Here is a 24,980-nt window from a genome sequence, read left to right as displayed (position 1 = left end):
TATCAGACTTTGTGATGAGAGCTTTTCCCTTTCATTTCTTTAAGGCAACAACTTTGGGACTTTCCTCCTCAGCCACAAAAGCAATTGTCCTTGACTTTTTTCCATCCCTCTTCCTTCTTTGTTCCATCTCAAGTTCATGAATCTTGAGCATCCAATAAATTTCATCAAGAGTTGTTTCATCAAGATTATAGTTGTCTCGTATTATTGTGGCCTTCAAATCCCATCTTTCGGGAAGTGCTAACAGGAATTTAAGATTTGAATCTTCAATATCATACTCTTTGTCAACTAGTGACAAATCATTCAAGAGTTTGACAAATCTGTCATATAAATCAGTTAATGACTCATCAGGCTTTGAGTCAAAGTGCTCATATTCTTGGGTGAGTATAGTCTTCCTGTTCTTCTTGATTGAATCAGTTCCCTGACACCTTGTTTCCAAAGCATCCTATATCTCTTTTGCAGTCTTGCATTGAATTACCCTGTTTAACATGACATTATCAATGGCACTATGCAGCAAGTGTCTTACCTTTGCATCCTTTGCAATCGATGAGATATCTTCAGTAGTGTAATCACTTTTCTCCTTTGGTACAAACTTTGCTGGCTGACATGGAACTTCCACAGAGAGTTTGGTTGGCATATGTGGTCCTTCATTAATCCTGTCGAGATATTTTGGATCTGTAGCTTCCAGAAACATTGCCATCTTCACTTTCTATATGGAATACTCAGAAGGTTTCAACATGGGAACTCTTAAAGTCTCATATCGACTATGGGTTATGGTTTTTGGAGGTTCTTCAGTTTTGGTGGGCTTGGTTGGAGTTTCTTCTTCAGACATGATTGTTTTTGGATCTTAAACTGTATGTGTGTTAACAGATTAGCTTTGATACCACTTGTTAGGTCACACACACTATAGAAGGGCGTTGAATATAGTGTTTACTACAATCAAATCGAATATAAGAACTCAAGTAATAGAAAATAGATTTTATTCAACACAATAAACTCTATTACAATATGGAACTGTCATCTCTCAGTGATGAACAAATTATCACGAGAGCTGCTAGAGTTACAAAGAATAATAACTTCAATAATGATAACACTTATAGTGTAAACCCTATGCCTGTGTTTATATACTACATAGTTACAACATAATTTCTAATTGATATGAAATAAAATTCTTGTTAGGTCACAAACACTGTAGAAGGGGGTTGAATACAATGTATAGCACAATGAAATCGAATTCAAAGAACACAAGTAATAGAAAAAAAACTTTATTAAACTCTGTTACAATGTAGAACTGTCCTCTCTCAGTGATGAACAAATATCACGAGAGCTGCTAGGGTTACAATGAATAATATTCTCGATAATGATAACAAATATAGTGTAAACCCTATGTCTGTGTTTATATACTACACAGTTACCACATAATCACTAATTGATATGGAATATAATTCTACTTCTTAAAATATATCAATCAGTTATCTTTTCTTCCAAGTATTCCATTCTTCACAGAATTCCTTCTTCATGCAAATCTCTTCTTACGTTTGTCTTGACCTTCTTTCCTTTCAATCAGCCGCCTTCCTTATCTAAAAGTTTCCTTTAAGTCCTGATATTATCTCCTGATAAGTATCTCCTGAACCTTAAGTACTGATAACTTAAGTTCTGACTTCAGTATAAGTGCTGATTTCAGTTAAGTACTGATTTATCCTATTTAAGTAAGATCGGAAAACTAAACACCAATCATATTAGACATGACATTATCAAACATATCTAACAATTCTACTTCCTAAAATATATCAATTAGTTATCTTTTCTTCCAAGTATTCAATTCTTCATAGAATTCTTTCTTCATGCATAATTCTTTCTGTCTTAGTCTCGATCTTCTTTCCATTCAATCAGCCGCCTGCCTTATCCAGAAAGTCATCTTAAGTCCTGATATTATCTCCTGATAAATATCTTCTGATAACTTAAGTTCTGATAACTTAAGTTCTGATATCTTAAGTTCTGTCTTCAGTATAAGTGCTAATTTCCAGTTAAGTACTGATTTGTCCTGTTAAGTAAGATCTGAAAACTAAACACAAATCATATTACACATGACATTATCAAATATATCTAACAATCATCTACCACATTACCACCTAGCAAGTTGTGAGTTGTCTCAACTGCAGACTTGAAGTACATGGAACAAAATGTTTCAACTCTTCATGTACATACTTTTCAGCAATGGAACCTTCAACTCGTGCTTTGTTCCTTACTTTTTGTTTCATTCTGCATTTTAGTCTTTCAATATTATACATCCACCATGACGGGACAAGACCTGCAAGCATGCACTCTTCGGGAAAAGGAACTGGAAAATGCTCCATTGGGTCAAACGGTGCTGGAAAGAATTTAGTGTCTAAAGTACAAATGATCCCATCTATTTTTTTTCCATTTTTCTCAAATCTGATGCCAACAATGTTGTTGAGCACAAATCTTTGAAATTTTTTTAAAGGTCACAAAGTACTTTATGTATATCATCCGGAAGAAGTTCACGAAATGTAGAAGGTAACAACTTCTGCATAAATATGTGACAATCATGTGGCTTCATACCTTGAAATTTTAACTGAACTATCTTACAACACCTCTTCAAATTTGATGTACAACCATCTGGAAGTTTCAATCGATGCACCCATTTACATAACAATTTCAATTGATCTTTAGAGAGTTCGTATCTTGTTTTAGGATTGTATTTACCATTCATTCATAACTCTTGCATAATTCCCATTGCTTTCAAATCATCTCTGGACTTTGTGGTATCCTTTGTCTTTAAACCCTTGATAATTATATGAAATATATTATCAAACATATTTTTCTCTGTGTGCATGACATCAATACAATGACACAAACACAATGAATCCCAATATGGCAAGTTGAAAAAGCTAGTGACATGCGTCCAATTGTGTGAATCCCCAAACCCAATTGCCCTTTCTTTTCTATGTAGTTTCACAGGTGGTGGAAAAGTGATACTGGCACACATATTACGAACAATGAGCCCTTTTCATCGTTTTCCTCGGTGTTTTTCCAAGAACCCTGTATGTAACCATAAAAACTGGATTTTTTGCTATGTGGTAGTTGATTAGCTTTGACTTCACCCATACAAACATGACAAACCATCTTACCATGGGTTGACCACCCACTAACCATACCCAATCCTGGAAAGTCACTAATTGTCCATAACAAGTCATGAAATTAGTCTTCGTAGAAGCATCAAATGTATGCACACCAACTTACCACAAGTTAATCAACTCATCAATCATAGGCTTGAGATAGACATTCAGATTTCTCACAGGATCATTCGGCCCAGGTACTAGTAGTGTCATGAACATGTATGGATATTTCATAAACATGGTATACGGAAGATTGTATACTAGTAATACAACAGGCCAAACAGAGTCTACAATAGAAGTAGTGTTGCTGTACGGGGGAAATCCATTAGTTGCAAGACCAAGTCCCACATTACGAATCTCTGCTGCAAAATTCACATAGTTCTTGTCAAATTCCTTCCATTCTTCTCCATCTGCAGGGTGACTAATGACTACTTCGGTCATAATTCTGTTATTGTGATACTTCATATACTGGGATGTGCGAGTAGACATGTACAAATATTGTAGACGAGGAGTGATTTTGAAATATTTTAAGACCTTTCTCAGAATTGTATCGCTCCCGCCGTTAGTCACATCTTTGTAACGTCTCAACTCAAAGTACTTACAATTTTCCAAATCTTTATCTTCACCATAGAATAACATGCAATCATCCTCACATGCATGTATTTTTTCATATCCCAAGCTCAACTTCTTGACAATCTTCTTGACAGCATAATAATTAGAACATACCTTATGCCCCTCCGAAAACACGTCTCCTAGTAAAAAGAGCAACTCATCAAAGGCCTTATCACTACATTTATTTTTATTCTTCCAATGGAGTAATTTTGTGACAAACTTCAATTGCATGTACTTCAAGTTTCCTGGATATATCGGCTCCCCGACATCATTCACATTGTTCAAAAATTTAGATGCTTGCTCATTCGGGTCCTCGTGGTTGCTATTTTCCTCTCCAAAATCTCCCTCTCTAAAGGCATCTCTCACCATTTCAAATTCATCAAACACATCTTCATGATCATTCATTTCTTCATTTCTTGAACCAATCAGTTTTTCATGATATTTACATATGGTGTAAGTTTCAAGAAAACCGGTTGCATATAAGTGGAACTCGACATCGGGAATAAGTTGGATGAGTTAATTTTTTCATGTATTACATGGACATCTAATAAAAAGTTCCAGATCATTCGGTTCCTTACTATTTCCTATTGCCCTGCAATCACAAAGACCACTAATGATTAGTTTTAATGACCCAGACTTGCTTGGATCCTTCGGCCTTTTTAAGTTTGTTAACATTTGCAGCGGATTTAGCATCAAAGTTTATGTTAACATTTTTCTTATCAGAATTTGCAATATTAGACTTTGCATCAGAACTTACACTAGAAGGAATAATGCTAACTTTCTTTACAGAAGGTTTTATTCGACAATAATCATAGTACAAACTATGATATTCCTTACAACTATAATTGGAATGCAATAAACTACCACAATGAAAACAAGGATTTTATCGCTTATATCTAACAAACTGACTCTTAACTCCTGACTTTGAAGGTAATGAGTTTATGTTCTTATTCTTCCTGCAAAAAGAAGCTAGATGGTTAGAGTTTCCACAGTTATGACATGTTTTTCTAGGAGCATTAGGAACAGGCTTATAATCATTGCTTTTATTCACACCTTCCTTTCCATTCCTATTTTTCCTAGGTGACTTTACCTTGTTTATATTCTTTACATCTTTCAGCTTATGCTTAAGTTGCTTCTTTGTCATTAACCCTACGTTAACTTCAGTTGTCTTTTCCTGTTTTAGTTTGTCAGAAGCTAATTCCTCTTTAAGTTCTGATTTCTCAATATCAGAATTTACAGCAACAAACTTAACAGGTTTTAACTTTGGCTTTTGTTTAACAACTATATGCTTAATCTCTAGAGTTCCTTTATCATTCTATCATCTGCATAACCTAAGCCCTCTTTCCAGTTTCCACTACTTATCAAATTCTGAGTTGTTCTGCCAGAGTTAGTCCAAGTCCTGATAATCTCTCTTTGCTTTTCTAACTCAGTTTTTAGAGATTCATTAATTTTAAGTACTTCATCCCTAACATAGAAAGCATCATCTCTATCTCTCTGAGTTTGATGGAACATGACTAACTCTTTTTCTAAATAATCATTCCTCTTTTTACAAGCAAGATTTTCAGAAGTTAATCTTTCACATGTTAAAGTTTGATCTCTATAACTAATAAACATGGTTTTAAGATATCTTCTCAACTCATTAATATCATCAGTATGAAAGGCATAAGTAGTTTGAGGTACCTTTAACTCGGTAGCTTCAGGACTGCTATCAACATTTGCAATATCATCATTTGCCATCAAGGCATAGTTCTCCTCACTTTCGGAATCTGAAGTGTCTGTCCAGCATTTCTTCTTTGTGACAAGAGCCTTGCCTTTATCACTCTTCACTTTCTTGCAATCAGGAGATATGTGGCCTTTCTCACCACAGTTATAGCATTTGACATTTGTGTAATCTCCTTTGTCAGACTTCCCTCTTTTGCCTTCAAATTTTCTGAGTTAGTCCAAGTCCTGAAAATCTCTCTTTCCTTTTCTAACTCAGTTTTAAGAGATTCATTCATTTTTAGCACTTCATCCCTAACATAAAAGGCATCATCTCTATATTTCTGAGTTTGATGGAACATGACTAACAATTTTGATAAATAATCATTCCTCTTTTTATAAGCAAGATTTTCAGAAGTTAATCTTTCACATGTTAAAGTTTGATCTTTATACCTAATGAACATGGTTTTAAGATATCTTCTTAACTCAGTAATATCATCAGTATGAATGGAATAAGTAGTTTGAGGTACCTTTAAGTCAGCAGTATCAGAACTGCTATTAGCATTTGCCATCAAGGCATAGTTTTCCTCATCCTCAGAATCTGAAGCATCTGACCAGCTTTTCTTCTTTGTGACAAGAGCCTTGCCTTTGTCACTCTTCCCCTTTCTGCAATCAGGAGATATATGGCCTTTCTCACCACAATTGTAGCATTTAACATTTGAGTAATCTCCTCTGTCAGACTTTCCTCCTTTGCCTTCAGATTTTCTGAAACCTTTCTTTTTAGAACTTGCACCTTTCCTGGAAAACTTCTTTCCTTTCCTGAATTTTCTGTATGCAATCTTTGTGATTCCTTTCTCCATAAGAGAACACAGCTTCATCATCTCTTCATCAGGGTCTATCTCAGGTATACTTTCAGTTTCTGAGTCATCATCACTATCAGAACTTGATGACTCAGTATCAGACTTTGTGATGAGAGCTTTTCCCTTTCCTTTCTTTGAGGCAGCAACTTTGGGACTTTCCTCCTCAGCCACAAAAGCAATTGTCCTTGACTTTTTTCCATCCCTCTTCCTTCTTTGTTCCATCTCAAGTTCATGAATCTTGAGCATCCCATAAATTTCATCAAGAGTTGTTTCATCAAGATTATAGTTATCTCGTATTATTGTGGCCTTCAAATCCCATCTTTCGGGAAGTTCTACCGGGAATTTAAGATTTGAATCTTCAATATCATACTCTTTGTCAACTAGTGACAAATCATTCAAGAGTTTGACAAATCTGTCATATAAATCAGTTAATGACTCATCAGGCTTTGAGTCAAAGTGCTCATATTCTTGGTTGAGTATAGACTTCATGTTCTTCTTGATTGAATCAGTTCCCTGACACCTTGTTTCCAAAGCATCCCATATCTCTTTTGTAGTCTTGCATTGAATTACCCTGTTTAACATGACATTATCAATGGCACTATGCAGCAAGTGTCTTAGCTTTGCATCCTTTGCAATCGATGAGATATCTTCAGTAGTGTAATCACTTTTCTCCTTTGGTACAAACTTTGCTGGCTGACATGCAACTTCCACAGAGAGTTTGGTTGGCATATGTGGTCCTTCATTAATCCTGTCGAGATATTTTAGATCTGCAGCTTCCAGAAACATAGCCATCTTCACTTTCTATATGGAATACTCAGAAGGTTTCAACATGGGAACTCTTATAGTCTCATATCGACTATGGGTTATGGTTTTTGGAGGTTCTTCAGTTTTGGTGGGCTTGGTTGGAGTTTCTTCTTCAGACATGATTGTTTTTGGATCTTAAACTGTATGTGTGTTAACAGATTAGCTTTGATACCACTTGTTAGGTCACACACACTATAGAAGGGGGTTGAATATAGTGTTTACTACAATCAAATCGAATATAAGAACTCAAGTAACAGAAAATAGATTTTATTCAACACAATAAACTCTATTACAATATGGAACTGTCCTCTCTCAGTGATGAACAAATTATCACGAGAGCTGCTAGGGTTACAAAGAATAATAACTTCGATAATGATAAGACTTATAGTGTAAACCCTATGCCTGTGTTTATATACTACACAGTTACAATATAAATTTTAATTGATATGAAATAAAATTCTTGTTAGGTCACAAACACTGTAGAAGGGGGTTGAATACAGTGTATAGCACAATGAAATCGAATTCAAAGAACACAAGTAATAGAAAAAAAACTTTATTAAACTCTGTTACTATGTAGAACTGTCCTCTCTTAGTGATGAACAAATATCACGAGAGCTGCTAGGGTTACAATGAATAATATTCTCGATAATGATAACAGATATAGTGTAAACCCTATGTCTGTGTTTATATAATACACAGTTACAAGATAATCACTAATTGATATGGAATATAATTCTGCTTCTTAAAATATATCAATCAGTTATCTTTTTTTCCAAGTATTCCATTATTCACAGAATTCCTTCTTCATGCAAATCTCTTCTTTCATTTGTCTTGACCTTCTTTCCTTTCAATCAGCCGCCTTCCTTATTAAAAAGTTTCCTTTAAGTCCTGATATTATCTCCTGATAAGTATCTCCTGAACCTTAAGTACTGATAACTTAAGTTCTGACTTCAGTATAAGTGCTGATTTCAGTTAAGTACTGATTTGTCCTGTTTAAGTAATATCGGAAAACTAAACACAAATCATATTAGACATGACATTATCAAATATATCTAACAATTCTACTTCCTAAAATATATCAACTAGTTATCTTTTCTTCCAAGTATTCAATTCTTCATAGAATTCTTTCTTCATGCATAATTCTTTCTGTCTTAGTCTTGATCTTCTTTCCTTTCAATCAGCCGCCTGCCTTATTTGAAAGTCATCTTAAGTCCTGATATTATCTCCTGATAAATATCTTCTGATAACTTAAGTTCTGATAACTTAAGTTCTGATATCTCAAGTCCTGTCTTCAGTATAAGTGCTGATTTCCAGTTAAAATACTGATTTGTCCTGTTAAGTAAGATCTGAAAACTAAATACAAATCATATTACACATGACATTATCAAATATATCTAATAATCATCTACCACATTACGACCTAGCAAGTTGTGAGCTGTCTCAACTGCAGACTTGAAGTACATGGAACAAAAATGTTTCAACTCTTCATGTACATACTTTTCAGCAATGGAACCTTCAACTCGTGCTTTGTTCCCTACTTTTTATTTCATTCTGCATTTTAGTCTTTCAATATTATACATCCACCATGATGGGACAAGACCTGCAAGCATGCACTCTTCGGGAAAAGGATTGGGAAAATGCTCCATTGGGTCAAACAGTGCTGGAAAGAATTTAGTGTCTAAAGTACAAATGATCCCATCTATGTTTTTTTCCATTTTTCTCAAATCTGATGCCAACAATGTAGTTGAGCACAAATCTTTGAAATTTTTTTAAAGGTCACAAAGTACTTTATGTATATCATCCGGAAGAAGTTCACGAAATGTAGAAGGTAACAACTTCTGCATAAATATTTGACAATCATGTGGCTTCATACCTTGAAATTTTAACTGAACTATCTTACAACACCTCTTCAAATTTGATGTACAACCATCTGGAAGTTTCAATCGATGCACCCATTTACATAACAATTTCAATTGATGTTTGGAGAGTTCGTATCTTGTTTTAGGATTGTATTTACCATTCATCCATAACTCTTGCATAATTCCCATTGCTTTCAAATTATGTCTGGACTTTGTGGTATCCTTTGTCTTCAAACCCTTAATAATTGTATGAAATATATTATCAAACACATTTTTCTCTATGTGCATGACATCAATACAGTGACGCAAACACAATGAATCCCAATATGGCAAGTTGAAAAAGCTAGTGACATGCGTCCAATTGTGTGAATCCCCAAACCCAATTGCCCTTTCTTTTCTATGTGGTTTCACAGGTGGGGGAAAAGTGATACTGGCACACATATTATGAACAATGAGCCCTTTTCGTCATCTTCCTCGGCGTTTTTCCAAGAACCCTGTATGTAACCATAAAAACTGGATTTTTTGCTATGTGATAGTTGATTAGCTTTGACTTCACCCATACAAACATGACAAGCCATCTTTCCATGGGTTGACCACCCACTAACCATACCCAATCCTAGAAAGTCACTTATTGTCCATAACAAGTCATGAAATCAGTCTTCGTAGAAGCATCAAATGTATGCACACCAACTTGCCACAAGTTAATCAACTCATCAGTCATAGGCTTGAGATAGACATTCAAATTTCTCACAGGATCATTCGGCCCAGGTACTAGTAGTGTCATGAACATGTATGGATATTTCATAAACATGGTATGCGGAAGATTGTATACTAGTAATACAACAGGCCAAACAGAGTCTACAGTAGAAGTAGTGTTGCTGTACGGGGGAAATCCATTAGTTGCAAGACCAAGTCTAACATTACGAATCTCTGCTGCAAAATTCACATAGTTCTTGTCACATTCCTTCCATTCTTCTCCATCTGCAGGGTGACTAAGGACTCCTTCGGTCACAATTCTGTTATTGTGATACTTCATATACTGGGATGTGCGAGTAGACATGTACAAACATTGTAGACGAGAAGTGATTTTGAAATATCTTAAGACCTTTCTCAGAATTGTATCGCTCCCGCCATTAGTCACATCTTTGTAACGTCTCAACTCAAAGTACTTACAATTTTCCAAATCTTTATCTTCACCATAGAATAACATGCAATCATCCTCACATGCATGTATTTTTTCATATCCCAAGCTCAACTTCTTGACAATCTTCTTGACAGCATAATAATTAGAACATACCTTATGCCCCTCCGAAAACACATCTCCTAGTAAAAAGAGCAACTCATCAAATGCCTTATCACTACATTTATTTTTATTCTTCCAATGGAGTAATTTTGTGACAAACTTCAATTGCGTGTACTTCAAGTTTCCTGGATATATCGGCTCCCCGACATCATTCACATTGTTCAAAAATTTAGATGCTTGCTCATTCGGGTCCTCGTGGTTCCTATTTTCCTCTCCAAAATCTCCCTCTCTAAAGGCATCTCTCACCATTTCAAATTCATCAAACACATCTTCATGATCATTCGTTTCTTCATGTCTTGAACCAATCAGTTTTTCATGGTATTTACATATGGTGTAAGTTTCAAGAAAACCGGTTACATATAAGTGGAACTCGACATCGGGAATAAGTTGGATGAGTTAATTTTTACATGTATTACATAAACATCAAATAAAAAGTTCCAGATCATTGGGTTCCTTACTATTTTCTCTTGTAAATTTCAAAAAAAAAATCAACCCCTTTTATTTATTCTTCCGTAAAACCATAACCACCGGGAATAGTTCTTTTGGAGATCCAACTAGTATCATAAGACATCTACAAATCTAAAAATAAATTGCAAATAAGCTACATATGTATGCACACAATAAGTTAAACATGAAATAAATTTAAATATAAATCACATAGATACATGCATACAAATTAAATATATAAGTGTAGAATGGAGTTCTTACATTGATGAATGTTGCCGACGTTAGCTGTTATGTCATTTTACATATGATGTATTTTCGTATTAAAAGAAGAGGGGAAAGAATGAGAAAGAAAAAAAGAGGCAGTAGCATTTTACACAGGTTTACTTACGATGGCGACTGATTTTGACGGAAGTTTTCTTAATAAATATTATTTTAAATCCTCCTATAAATATCAGAAGGTGGCATTAATTATGGTTGGTGGGGGAACTTGCGAAGCATTTCCGTCATAAGCTGTTTACGACGACCTTTCCGTCGTAAATTAGGTACGGAAACTTACGACGCAGTTCCGTTGTAAGATATTTACGATGACCATTCCGTCGTAAATTAGGTACAAACGTCGTTGTTTTCTCTTACACATGCAAACAACCTTTCTATTCATTTAATTTAAATTATAATTAAATAGTAAAATATAAAACTTGCAACGGAAACCAGTTCCGTCCAAAATTTAAAATGACGTCGTTTCTCTTTACAATGCTTTTTTCTTTTTCTTTAAATTGTACAGAACCTGTTTTTTAATAAAATACTATACTTATGACGTCAGTTTTGTTCCTTCTCAAGTGCTTACGATGACTTCTACCTTTCCGTCATAAAGTTGCGCGTAAAATTTTTCCGTCGCAAGCTGATCGTCGCAAATGGACATATTTCTTGTAGTGACCTGAGTTTGAAGTCATCTAACAATTGACATTACCTCCACAAACAGCTTTGGAGCATCTCAGGACTAGAAATAATTAAAGCTACTAAAAATTTCGCAACTGCCCTCCGCACTTTCCAGCATCCACATCATCTATATATTCACAATTGTTGTCGCTACAAGTACTCAAAAGTAGATAAATTTAAGTAGCACATAGAACACATCAATATTATTACACAAGAAACACGAAGCATACAGAAAATACCAAAATTTCATTGTCAGTATCCTCTTCCATGTAATCTGAAACATCACGATCATATCAGAGATATTTCAGTGTAAAATGCAAAATTTCCTCATAGTATAAAGATACATCCCTGGAGGACACAAGTAAGAAATTCTCTATTTCCTGTACTCAATAAAAAAATACTATCGCACATGTAAGCGTAACAAACATAAGGAAAGTGTTCAGTACAAATACACATCTCCAACTCATACATCAATGGTGCTAATTATAATTAGGTTTGATTTGGGGTTTTCAAATTATTGATTTCAGGATTCAAGATTTGGGGTTTCGATTGGGGTTTCTTTAATTGGAGTTGAAGTTCTTCTAGTTCTGGGGGCTTTGATTGGTCCTTTATTATTTTATCGGGTATTATTCTTTGCCGTCTCTCAGTGTGATATCAAGGTGATTCATCTTCATTGAGATTTAATCTATCTTATATATTTAACATTATAATCGATTATAATCAATTTATGCCTCGATCTACATACGTAACCATCAATGTTGTTCATCCTTTCTTCTTTAATAGATTAATGTTTCCCAATTTTAGGGTTTTTGATTTGGGAGTCAAGCTCTTAGGTACTTCATTTACGATTGTTGGCTTCTACTTTGCTCACCTCATTTCGTTCGATTTAATTTGATGATATGTATTTCTAATTTGTTTAGATCATCCCTGTTTAAAATTTTTGAATTTGTTTAAAAATTTTGAATTCGGTTTTGAATTTTAGTTCAATACAAGTATTTTTGTTCATTGATTTTAGTTGCTGATAATTCACCTCATGTCATATATACTTCAAATTTTGTATTTAACTGTATTCGTAAGCTTCCCTCTCTGGTCGAGCGATTTAAACTTCTGCGATTTGAACTAAATGGCTCTATGTAGTTTGTTCTTACATTACCGGTTAAATGTATATGTGTATGTTTATTTGTTTGATTTATTGTGTAATATATTTTTTATTTTGAATTTAATGATAAAATATTTTATTTGGAATGTCAAGGTTTTATAAGGATTCTGACTAGTTGGAATGTAAAGGGCTCTTACGAGAAGTAATTCAAGAGCTACGTGTTGACCTAGGTGAGTATATTTGAGGTACTTGTTTGGGATAAAATTGATTATGATCACCTATGTTGCTCCAAATGTACGTTTAATTTTGTACATGAAGTGCTTGGTTCATTGTTTTTGTCATTATTTAACTTGTAACTTGTATATAAGGGTAAAATATCCTTATTTTTATTTGAATCTATCATACACTTATCTTTATTTAAAAAAGACCTACAATTAAAATTTGTATATTAAGGAACTTGTTAGTATCCGAGTATACCTAGTTAGAAAGTGTAATTAGTTAAGTTCAGTTTTTGTCTTTGAATATATTGACCAAGGTTGATATTTGATTTTGTTAAATTCGTGTATAATTTTTTTCCCTTTTGATAGTCATAGTAGTTGTTGGGTATAATTCTAACTACACAGCAACAATGGGCAGTTATATATATAATAACAAGAATATGGCAAATAACCAACTAACGAAATAAAACACGAAGGCAATAACAAACTATAAAGACTGTAATTGACAAAGAAAGTAAAGACAACTTATCTCTTATCGCTTTCCAAATTCTGATAAGAAGAAGAACACAACAGCTGAGTCGCCAAACCCTTCAAGAGGACTTGACTGTTCTTGAAGAGATTATTGCCCCCCACTTAAGCTGTGATGGAATGCAGCAATATCGCTTTCAGGATAAAACAACAACATATCAATCTGGCCACAGAACCAACAATGATCAACGGCGACTCGCACCTCAGTTTGCCCAAAAACCTATGCAACTCATATATGTTTGCGAGGTAGGCACCGAAACTTGTGTCCTTTTCATCTCAAGTATACCTCTCAATATATTGGCATCTCAAGTTGCTCTTCTTCTATTTTACTCGATGTGGTACACCAAGTAACAAAACAGAAAAAAGTAAACAAAATGGGTTTTCCTTATTATTTATATTATATCTTGATTAATTAAAATTAATATTACAAAATATATTCAGAGTATGATTAAAATAATCCTTACTCAATATATTTTATATTAATAATTAAATAATCAATATAAATAATTAAACTTGTAATAGAAAAGAAAAATATAAGAGTTCCCACTAGCACTAGGCCACACAAGCATTCCATTTATGCTAGTAGTTGTAAACAACACTAACACAAGATGCTATATAAACTCAATATCTTTCTTTTACAATACCCATGTGGGACAAAATCCCCATAACCCATTTCAAACAAGCAACTTTGTCTCAATATATTTATGGATTCCACTAAGAAAATATCTTAGATCCAAATATGAAAGTTTAAGTCCTCATGTCAAAGAACAACCTCCAAGTGTTAGTTTTCGGAAATCATATCAAGAACATATATAAAATATGCCTCAAACTTTCCATTTTCTAGCAATCCCCCATAAATCCATAATTAAATTGCATACCAGATTTTATCATGACTTTCTTTTCAGAGTCTGTACCCTCCTGAGTTTGAACCCTCCTAAGTCCTCTACTTCGATGGATACCGGATACATATGGAATGTTTCACCTTAAATCTTTATCCGTTGGGTGTAACCACACTCCATAGACGACGACAAGTCAAAGGCTATTGTGCCAATCTACGGCTTTGAGACATTAATGGTCATGCTCGATCCTGTTCGTCGAATGTTTCGAGGAATAACCCTTTCCTCTAATTGCGACCACACAATTACATTCACTTAGCTGGGCATCTCCAGAGATGTACTGCTATCATCTCGTCAAATGACTTGACGCCATTCAGAGTTAAAATAACTCTTTCTAACTAGTAGTTCAAGTACCTCTTAAGGTTTATATGGAATAGACTCAGATACATAAGTATCTAAATGTATATGGTAGAGGTACTACTAATTCATCCTTACAACTTGTTATTACCACATTGAATACACTTCGAGGGATCTCCTCTCAGGTGTATTGGGTTCTCGCTGTTGATGAATTATGATGGGTTACAAGTCCCATCCCCAACCCCGACTTAAGGACTATAGCATGCTCAATCCCTTTAGTCAGCGGATCAGCTATATTATCTTGAGTTCCTATGAACTCTATAGCAATAATCCTATCAGCCACAAGACCCCTTATAGACTTTAGTCTAACTTGGATGTGTCTCTTTGTTTTAGCATTATACTTTACACTTCTGACTTTGTCGATAGTTGTACGGCTATCACAATGAACAGAAATGGCAGAAACGGCTTGCTTACTACAGGTAACATAGTCATGAGTCCATGTAACCATTCAGCCTCCGTCCCCGTGGCATCAAGTGCACATAACTTAGCCTCAAAAGTAGACCGAGTAATCAAAGTCTGTCTAGAAGACTTTCAGGATACTGCTCCACCCGCAAAGGTAAACACATATCCAGTCACTCCATTGGAACCAGATTTCTTAGCTATCCAACTTGCATCACTGTACCCCTTGAGTACACCCGGAAATCTCCGATAATGCAAGCCAAGGGAAATAGTTCCCTTCAGATATCTAAGAACTCTATCCAGTGCCTCCCAATGAGTCTTGTTTGGACAACTTGTATATCTAGCCAACTTAGACACATAATAAGAAATATCTGGCCTAGTCAGATTAGCAAGATATTGCAAACTCCCAATAATCTAAGAATACCTTAACTGAGACACAGGAACTCCTGAACTATTCTTGACTAAGGCAACTTTTTAATCATATGGTGTACTAGCAATTCTACAATTTGAATAACCATAATTCTCAAGTATAGATTTCTCTATATAATGAGACTGTGACAAAGTAATTCCATCAGTTGACTGAGTCAACTTGATCCCAAGAATCACACTAGCTTCACCCATATCCTTCATCTCAAAGTGCATCTTCAAGAAACTCTTTTTCTCATTAATAATCTCAATATTGTTTCCAAACAACAAGATATCATCTACATACAAGCACACAATCATTACCTCTATCCTTATAGTAGACACACTTGTCACTTTCATTAACTAAAAAATTCGAAGTCTAAAACAGTTTCATCAAACTTTTTATGCCAGTCTATAGGTTCTTGTTTAAGGCCATAGATGGACTTGACTGGTCTACATACTTTCCTCTCATTACCAGAAGCAACAAATCCCTCAGGATGATCCATATAAATCTCTTCTTCAAGGTCACCATGAAGAAAAGCTGTCTTTACATCCATTTGATGGATGATAAGACCATGTACAGAAACCAATATAATAGGCATTCTGATTGTTGTCATTCGGGCAACTGGAGAATATGTATCAAAGTAATCAATGCCTTCCCTTTGCCTAAAGCCCTTAGCAACTAGCCTAGCCTTGTACTTATTTATTGAGCCATCAGGGTTTAGCTTCCTCTTGAAGATCCATTTACATCCAATAGTAGAACACCCTGGAGGGAGATCAACTAACTCCCATGTTTCGTTTGAAACAATTGAGTCAATTTCACTCTTTACAGCACATTTCCAATGCCTTGACTCCGAAGAATCCTTGGCTTGACGGAAAGTTAAAGACTCATCCTCGACATTGTAAGTGATAAAGTCACTTTCAAAGTCCTTGACTACCTTTGCACGCTTACTCCTTCTAGGTTCCTCTACTTTGTTAGGAGTAGAGCTACTACCAGGATCCACCCCCACATTTGTCATCTTTTCCACATGATCAGAAATAGAACTTGATGTGTGAGTGGGATCATCCTCAGAACTACCCAAAGATATACCAGTCTTCATTGGGAATACTTCCTCAAAGAAAGTTGCATCACGAAACTCAACTATCGTATTCCCAACAATACCATCTATGTCAGATTTTAATATTAAAAATCTCATAGCAGTTGTGGTTTCAAGATAGCCCAGAAAGATACAATCAACAGTTTTCGGACCCAGTTTCTTTCTCGTGTGTTCAGGGAAAAGCACCTTAGCAAGGCACCCCCACACACGAAGATAACTCAAACTTGTCCTACTATTTCTCTATAATTCATATGGTGTCTTGTCCATATATTTCAGAATATGGAAAGCCGTATTCAGAGCCTATCCCCACATGTACTTAGGCAACCCAGAAATAATAAACATACTGTTAATCATGTATTTAAAAGTTCTGTTCTTTCGTTCGGCCACCCCATTAGACTCAGGTATGTATGGTGGAGTAACCTCATGAACTATACCATTGCTTGCGCAAAATTCATTAAACAAGGTACTCGTATACTCACCACCTCTATCAGACCTCAAACGTTTAAGTACTTTGCCAGTTTGTGTTTCAGCTTCATTTTTATACATAATGAATTTATCTAGTGTTTCATCCTTGTGTTCAAGGAAATAAACATAACAATATCTACTACAATGAAATATCTACAGTGATCCTTAGTCAACACACCACCAAATTCACATATGTCTGAGTGCACTAAATCTAACAAGTATGAATCCCTAACAACATTATGAAAAGGTTTCCTTGTTTATTTAGTAGTTACACACACTTGACACTTAGATTTCTTATCAATGGCGTACTTTGGAATCAACTCTAAATTCATCATATTCTTTAGAGCACCAAAATTTAAATGACCAAGTCGTAAGTGCCACAAATCAGATGATTCTACACAATTAACAGAAGGTGTAACACTATCATTAATAAAACCACCCAAAACGGGTTCAACATTTATTAAAAATAAACCATCAGACAAGTAACCCTTGCCAAAGAATGTACCAGTATGAGTAATAACTACTTTATTACACTTCAAAGAAAGTTCAAAGCCATTTTTAACTAAACAACTTCCACTTATAATATTTCTACGAATAGAGGGAACATGATACACTCTAGTGAGAGATAGAATCCGCCCAGAAGTAAACTTCAGGTCGACGTTTCCTATTCCAAGCACTTGTGCAGCACTAGCATTCCCCATCGTTACTGTCACTCCATGACTCTGTTGATAAGATACAAACAAGCTAATATCAGCACAAATATGTACATTAGCTCTAGTATCAATCAACCACTCATGTGACAGATAAGTGGAAAGTAGTACAGGGTTGTAAGTAACATACCCGTCATCGGTTCCAGAGGCAAGAACCTCACCAATGACCATGTTAGCTACTGGCCCACTCGTGGTTACAAGTCCAAGCACAGTATTTGCTTGAGCTACCACTCCAGCTTTCTTAGCTTTCTTACTTGGATAGTCCTTGCTCCAATGACCAACCCGTCCACAAGAGCAACATGGTTTGTTCGCCTTTGGTTTCTTAGCCTTGTTCTTGTCAGGTTTAGTGTTAGCCTTCTTAGTGACTACCTTTCTTTTCTATCCTACAGTAACTACATATACCTTCGAACTCCCATGTTCCACAGGCAACACATGTCCCTATTTGGACTTGTGCTGCTCCTGTACTGAGATGTCCAACATCAAGTTAGTCCACGTGATCTCTCCTTCTGTCTTTTCAGGGAGAGAGCAAACTCTTCCCAAGACTTAGGGAGCTTTTCAATCACAAACATCACTCGAAACTTCTCAAGTAAGACCATATCGGACTCACCCAAATCATGAACTAACATCTTAAACTCATGAACCTGTTCAGTCATGGATTTTCCATCCACCAGCTTAAAATCAAGAAACCTAGCCACAGAATACTTCTCAAATCCTTGAGAATCAGTATTATGGGTTTGGTCCAGCTTATCCCATAAGACTTTAGCAATATAGGCATCTGATGAATAAATATCGAACAAGGTGTTCTCCAAGGATACCAAAATTGGCTGCCCTAGTCACCCCATCCTTCTCAGCCCATAAAGCATAAACCTTAACAGATTCAGCTTTCTCTTGATCCAACCCAGGAGGATCATACTGTACCACTACCAATAGACCCTTAACCGTTAACCAGAGCTTCAACTTTTTCTGCCGACGAGAAAAAGAAACTCCACCACCGAATTTATCAGGCATACCTGATAAATCTATTGGCTGGGGAAAACGGTACGTGGTCCAGTCAATGGTAGTAGTACCACCAGAACCAGAACCAGTCTGAACAATTTTAGGAACATCAGCAGTTTCGTTAACCATCTTGCTAATTAATATATAACACAGATAATCTGTTCAAGATTGTTGGGTATAATTCTAACTACACAGCAACAATGGGCAGTTATATATATAATAACAAGAACATGGCAAATAACCAACTAATGAAATAAAACACGAAGGCAATAACAAACGATAAAGACTGTAATTGACAAAGAAAGTAAAGAAATCTTATCTCTTATCACTTTCCAAATTCTGATAAGAAGAAGAATACAACAGCTGAGTCGCCAAACCCTTCAAGAGGACTGTTCTTGAAGAGATTATTGCCCCCCACTTAAGCTGTGATGGAATGCAGCAATATCGCTTCAAGGATAAAACAATAACATATCAATCTGGCCATAGAAACAACAATGATCAACGGCGACTCGCACCACAGTTTGCCCAAAAAAACCTATGCAACTCATATATGTTTGCGAGGTAGGCATCGAGACTTGTGTCCTTTTAATCTCAAGTATACCTCTCAATATATAGGCATCTCAAGATGATGTTCTTCTATTTTACTCGATATGGTAGACCAAATATCAAAACAGAAAAAAGTAAACAAAATGGGTTTTCCTTATTATTTATATTATATCCTGATTAATTAAAATTAATATTACAAAATATATTCAGAGTTTGATTAAAATAATCCTTACTCAATATATTTTATATTAATAATTAAATAATCAATATAAATAATTAAACTTGTAATTGAAAAGAAAAAATATAAGAGTTCCCACTAGCACTAGGCCACACAAGCATTCCACTTATGCTAGTAGTTGTAAACAACACTAACACAAGATGCTATATAAACTCAATATCTTTCTTTTACAATACCAATGTGGGACAAAATCCCCATAACCCATTTCAATCAAGCAACTTTGTCTCAATATATTCATGGATTCCACTCAGAAAATATCTTAGATCGAAATATAAAAGTTTAAGTCCTCATGTCAAGGAACAATCTCCAAGTGTTAGTTTCCGGAAATCATATCAAGAACATATATAAAATATGCCTCAAACTTTCCATTTTCTCACAGTAGTATCAGTTCCGGATAATTAAAAATTGTTGAACTTGTTTGTTTAAAAGCAATATGCCTCAAATGTTTGTTTATATATTTCCAAACATTATAGACCAATAACTTCTTTAGTTATCACACATTTTTATATGATTTTACAGGAGGGTTTAGACTTTAAAGTTTAAAATAACATATTTTTTTTGTTTCATTTAATGTTTAAATATTGCCTAAGAAGATTCCCATCATATGGTGTAATGGAAGTCAGTAGGATTGGTGATGAGAAAGATTTATCTTTTTTTCCAATTTTGTAATTTTGTATACTCAGGGTTGGGATCAGCAAGAACACAGCCAGAAGCTACTCTTTGGCATTTTAATGGAAGCTAAAGAGTTCATATGAATTCTTCTATGGACCTTGCATGTACTTTTATTGTTTAGCTAATGCGTGTTCACATGTGTTATACATACATTCACCAGCCTTAACTAGTTCTAACATGTTAACTTACTATATCATCTTTCACCTTGCAGGATTCCTTATTTATACAAATTTAAATATGATAATTTTTATTATTGTACTACTGACTTTATGAGAAATGAAAAATGCATATTTCAATAAGGCTTAAAGAGATTTATACTTGCCACTCATCCTCATGGTGATATTAGAATGTTTTAAATCCCTGGAATCCACAGACTTACCATAATCTTCGAATTCGACTCGGTTGTCAAAGAACTCGAGTTCGAACATTAAAATCTGATCGTTAAACTTTTCAAACTCGGGTGGACTCGTTAAGAACAAAATCGAACTCGAAGTCATTAAGGAAAAATTTGACTTGACTCGGTTCGTTTACAGCCCTATATGTGTTTATTATGAAAGGTTAGGATTGTATGCAAAAATATATATTTCCAAAGTTCATTTCCTAGACTTTAAGATCATAATCCTATAATGTTTCTCTAATTCAAAATAAATATTTGATGATTCAACCGTACGGGTGTTAAAATGGTTTTAAAAAAATATAATACATAAAATTTTAAAAAATTCTAATTATTAGAGCTTGATTATTTAAACAAATAAGGTATATTAAAACATAATCCCAAATTGAACTACACATTGTTATTGATAAAATTTATATTAAAATAAACCACAATTACCATTCCAAGTTTTTAATAAAATATTGAGTTGTAAATAAAGGTTTGTTCTTTCAAAAACATTATATGATAAAGGAAACTTTCAAATTTCTCTACATATAATAATTACTGTATTAATAGTTAAATTTATTGATTTATGTTTGACATTATTACGTTTACATAGTCATAGTGATGAACTGATTAAGGTGATAATTGTGAGATAGGCATTTATGTTATAATTGATGTGTTTAATATGTAATAACTTTGTATCAATTTTAGTGATCTTTACAATATTAATTAGTGATTTTATATCACATATTAATGATTTTTGTAAAATAAAATAGTTATTTTAGCATTAACCGGTATTTTAGTAATTTGTGTAATATAAAATAGTATTTTAATTCAATCTCAAAAGAGTTGGTAAACAATTTGTATAAATCAATGATTTATGATAAAGTTTTAGTAATTTTGCGTTTAGTTATAATGAATCAGTGATAAAAAATAGAGTAGCTCTTTAGTTGTGTGTGATTAAAAATTATATAATTTTTTATTATATTTACTTGGTCATGTGACGTATAATTGTTTTGAAAAACCAAACCCGATATAAATTATGTTTGTATTTTTTTGTGTTTGTGTACTTTATTATCAGTGTATCAAAATTGTTGGTCGGGTCTAGTTACAATGCACATTATTTATGTGTAATTGAATCCATTCACCTCCTCATATTTATTTTCACCTCATTCTTTACCACTCGGCCAATTTCACAATTTAAATTAATAATTTTTTATTTTTCATAAATTAATAACTTAAAACTAAATTAATTTATTCATTTTCCTTTTTATTTACTTAAAAATCATTATAGACCAATAACTCATTCACCCAAGCAGGCCTGATTATAAGCCCAAATTGTAACCCCGTTTAAAGCTTAACAAACCCAAAGTTCAAAGCCCTACATTTTAATTCTTATATAACATCTTGCACGCCATCCCTTCTCCACCTCTATATCCAATTCATTTTGTATAATCTTAGATTCTACAAATCTATATTGCCTATATCTCTCCCTCCCTCCCCCTCTCGCTCTTTCTCACTCTCTCGCCCTCTCCCCCTCTCGCCTTCCCTCCCTCGCTCCCTCCCTCGCTCCCTTGCTCTCTCTCTCTGTATAATCATGTGGAAGTAGACGCGGCAAAACTGCTGCAATGATAACATTAATAAAGTAAATTTCATCAATATTGTTAGCTCATTTAAGGTGTTTGATCAAATGCTTAGCAAAAAAAATATGGTTTCAGTGTTTAATAATTGTAATCATCGGATTGTTCGAGCCACCAAAGCTGGTTATGTTAACATTTTGTTGTTATTCATTTATGTTATAAAAGTTTATGACGTTTAAATTACCGATGATATTGTAATAAATTGCCACAACGTGCTTACTCAGCATCTCAATACCAAACCCAGATGGCATGAATGGTGAACTAATTTTAGTCAAGAATCAATACATGAAGCCAGACTCAGATGTGCTACTCAAGCGTGGTCGTGGCCGTCCACCAAAGCCCAAGTTTAAAGATGTTATTGTTTTTTTTAACAAGATATTGCTGCTCTTTCTAGATTATCAAGATAATCTTCTGTTGTTATTGGTTGTTTGTAATGGTATTTTGGTCGAGCGGCCGGATTCTTGATGATCACCGGAATATAGAAATTTAGAATCTGGTTTTCATTAATTCAACTAAATACATTCGAATTTAGAATCGTATTTTTAACTATATACGGTCAAATTAAGTTATGGGCGGGCCTTTTAAATTTTTTAAGAAAATTCAATTTTTTGGGCGGAATTTTCAAATTTTAAGTGAAAATTTAAATTTTACCACTTTTGGTCGAATTTATCGGGTCAAATTTAATCGGTTGTATTTATCCAATCATAATTAACCGGACGAATTTAGTATTAAAACGACCGTACTCCTAAATCCGACTCCCTTAAAAACAACTGTTTCAAAATCGATCGAATTTAGTTAAAAACAACCGTTTTCGATCGAAATTAGCTAAATACGAGCAATTTTTTCGGTCGGATTTAGCCTTGTTACTTGTAGTGTATATTAAGAAATATTGACATAAGAATAATACTAAGAAATACTTAAATATGGTTATATAGGCTTAGTTAGTTAAAGAGGGGATAACTAACCTTTTGCTCATAGGTTCCAATCCAACTGCAGGAGAATTTATGATTATGCCTCCTGAGCCTGAGCCAGAGCCTGTCACTTAGATGTGATTTACCTGATTTACGTGGTTTACAGGATTGCGTGAACCCGCGGGGTTTACCCAGTGCACACACGAAGGGTAGCTACAGGCTTGCGTGAACCCGTGGGATTTACCTGGTGCGCACACGAAGGGTAGCGGATGTGGGTTTCCTAAGATAGAACAAATTCTGATACGCATTCATTAATTCGAAAAACTCTCGGGAATTGTTTGTTGTTAATATTATTGTACCATCATATTACTATTTACTTAAGGATAAAACCCTCGAAGATAATAAAAAAAAATTTAATGAAAAATAAAATATTAAATATAAGTAACATGATCTTGCAGTTTTCAGCATATTCTTGCACCACAATCTTAATCCACTGTTTTGGCATGATAAGGGAGCCTGTAAGCATAATAATATTGTTAACTTATTGCTTACTTTCATGCCTTCTTTTCTCAAGTTTTTTTCAAAACCTAAAACCTCTTGTTCTCCATTAGTTCCTCTCACCTTTGAAAAATTCGACCTTGATTTAAATTTGGATATAAAGGAACGTCATCATGGAACTCATGTAGGTCTTTTACATTGAAAGTTTTTGAAATACTCGTATCTCTCGAAAGATCAACCAAATAAAAAAACTAATTAATTTATTTCAGCATATTTACTTGGCTTTAATTTCTTGAATATCTCTAAAATAAACCTCTCATTCTTTTGAAAAATCATCACAGGGTCCCTTCGTTGAACAATTTTTGACGTCACTTCATATCAACATACTTCTTGTATATATCATTCTGAGTCTCGGTTTTTTTACTTCATCTTATACTTCCACACTTGTGTGCTAAATGTTTGCTTACCAACTTACGAACTGATCTTGGGCTAATATTACCTAATCCAATGCAAATTTGTTTTAGGATGACTATAAAAGAAACTCATATTTTACAAAATTAGGTAGAGAATTCGTTATAGAACTTTTCTACATGTTTGAGTTGAGGCCAAAAACATCTCTTACTTAGCACTTATCGTCTTATCACGCCTCAGATGACGACATAGTCCATCACGATTAAAATTTCTAATTATTTTTTTGCGCAATGAACTTTTAGGAATGCATAATTGATTGCCTCTAGATACTAATCGATCAAGGACATGTTATTCTCCCCCGACTCACTTTACCACACGTTCAACAAATTCGTCATAACGATATACAATTCTTTTATAAATTAAAAACTCTCCACTTCTTGTTGCATGATAACCAATAAATGAGACTCTAGAACTCACACACCAGCCACCTTATTTAATAATCAGACTTGTGCGTTAGAATAAAAGGAACTTTCTAAATAAAGTATGACCTTCTAATGATGGATTTCGTAATGTAAGGACATAATATATGATTTATTATTCGCATGAAAGTGCTTGGATCTTTATATAATTTGAAAGCCATCAGCATCTACTCATAAAATTCATCTTTCATATTGAAGGCCTTTATTTTTCACTCATTATTTCACTTGAATATGATGATAAACACTTCATAAATTTATCTTTGCAAATAATATACAACCCTCCAACATGTTTAACATGTTATCCATACATGGAAAATCGCAACTATATCTCACGATATCTTATTTATAACTCTACTTTCAACACATATTTTTCAACTACCGTC

The sequence above is a fragment of the Apium graveolens genome, chromosome 1 (assembly GCF_009905375.1).
Source record: "Apium graveolens cultivar Ventura chromosome 1, ASM990537v1, whole genome shotgun sequence".
Taxonomy (NCBI): Eukaryota; Viridiplantae; Streptophyta; class Magnoliopsida; order Apiales; family Apiaceae; genus Apium; species Apium graveolens.
The sequence above is the reverse complement of the archived record's forward strand: the minus strand, read 5'-3'. Positions refer to the sequence as shown.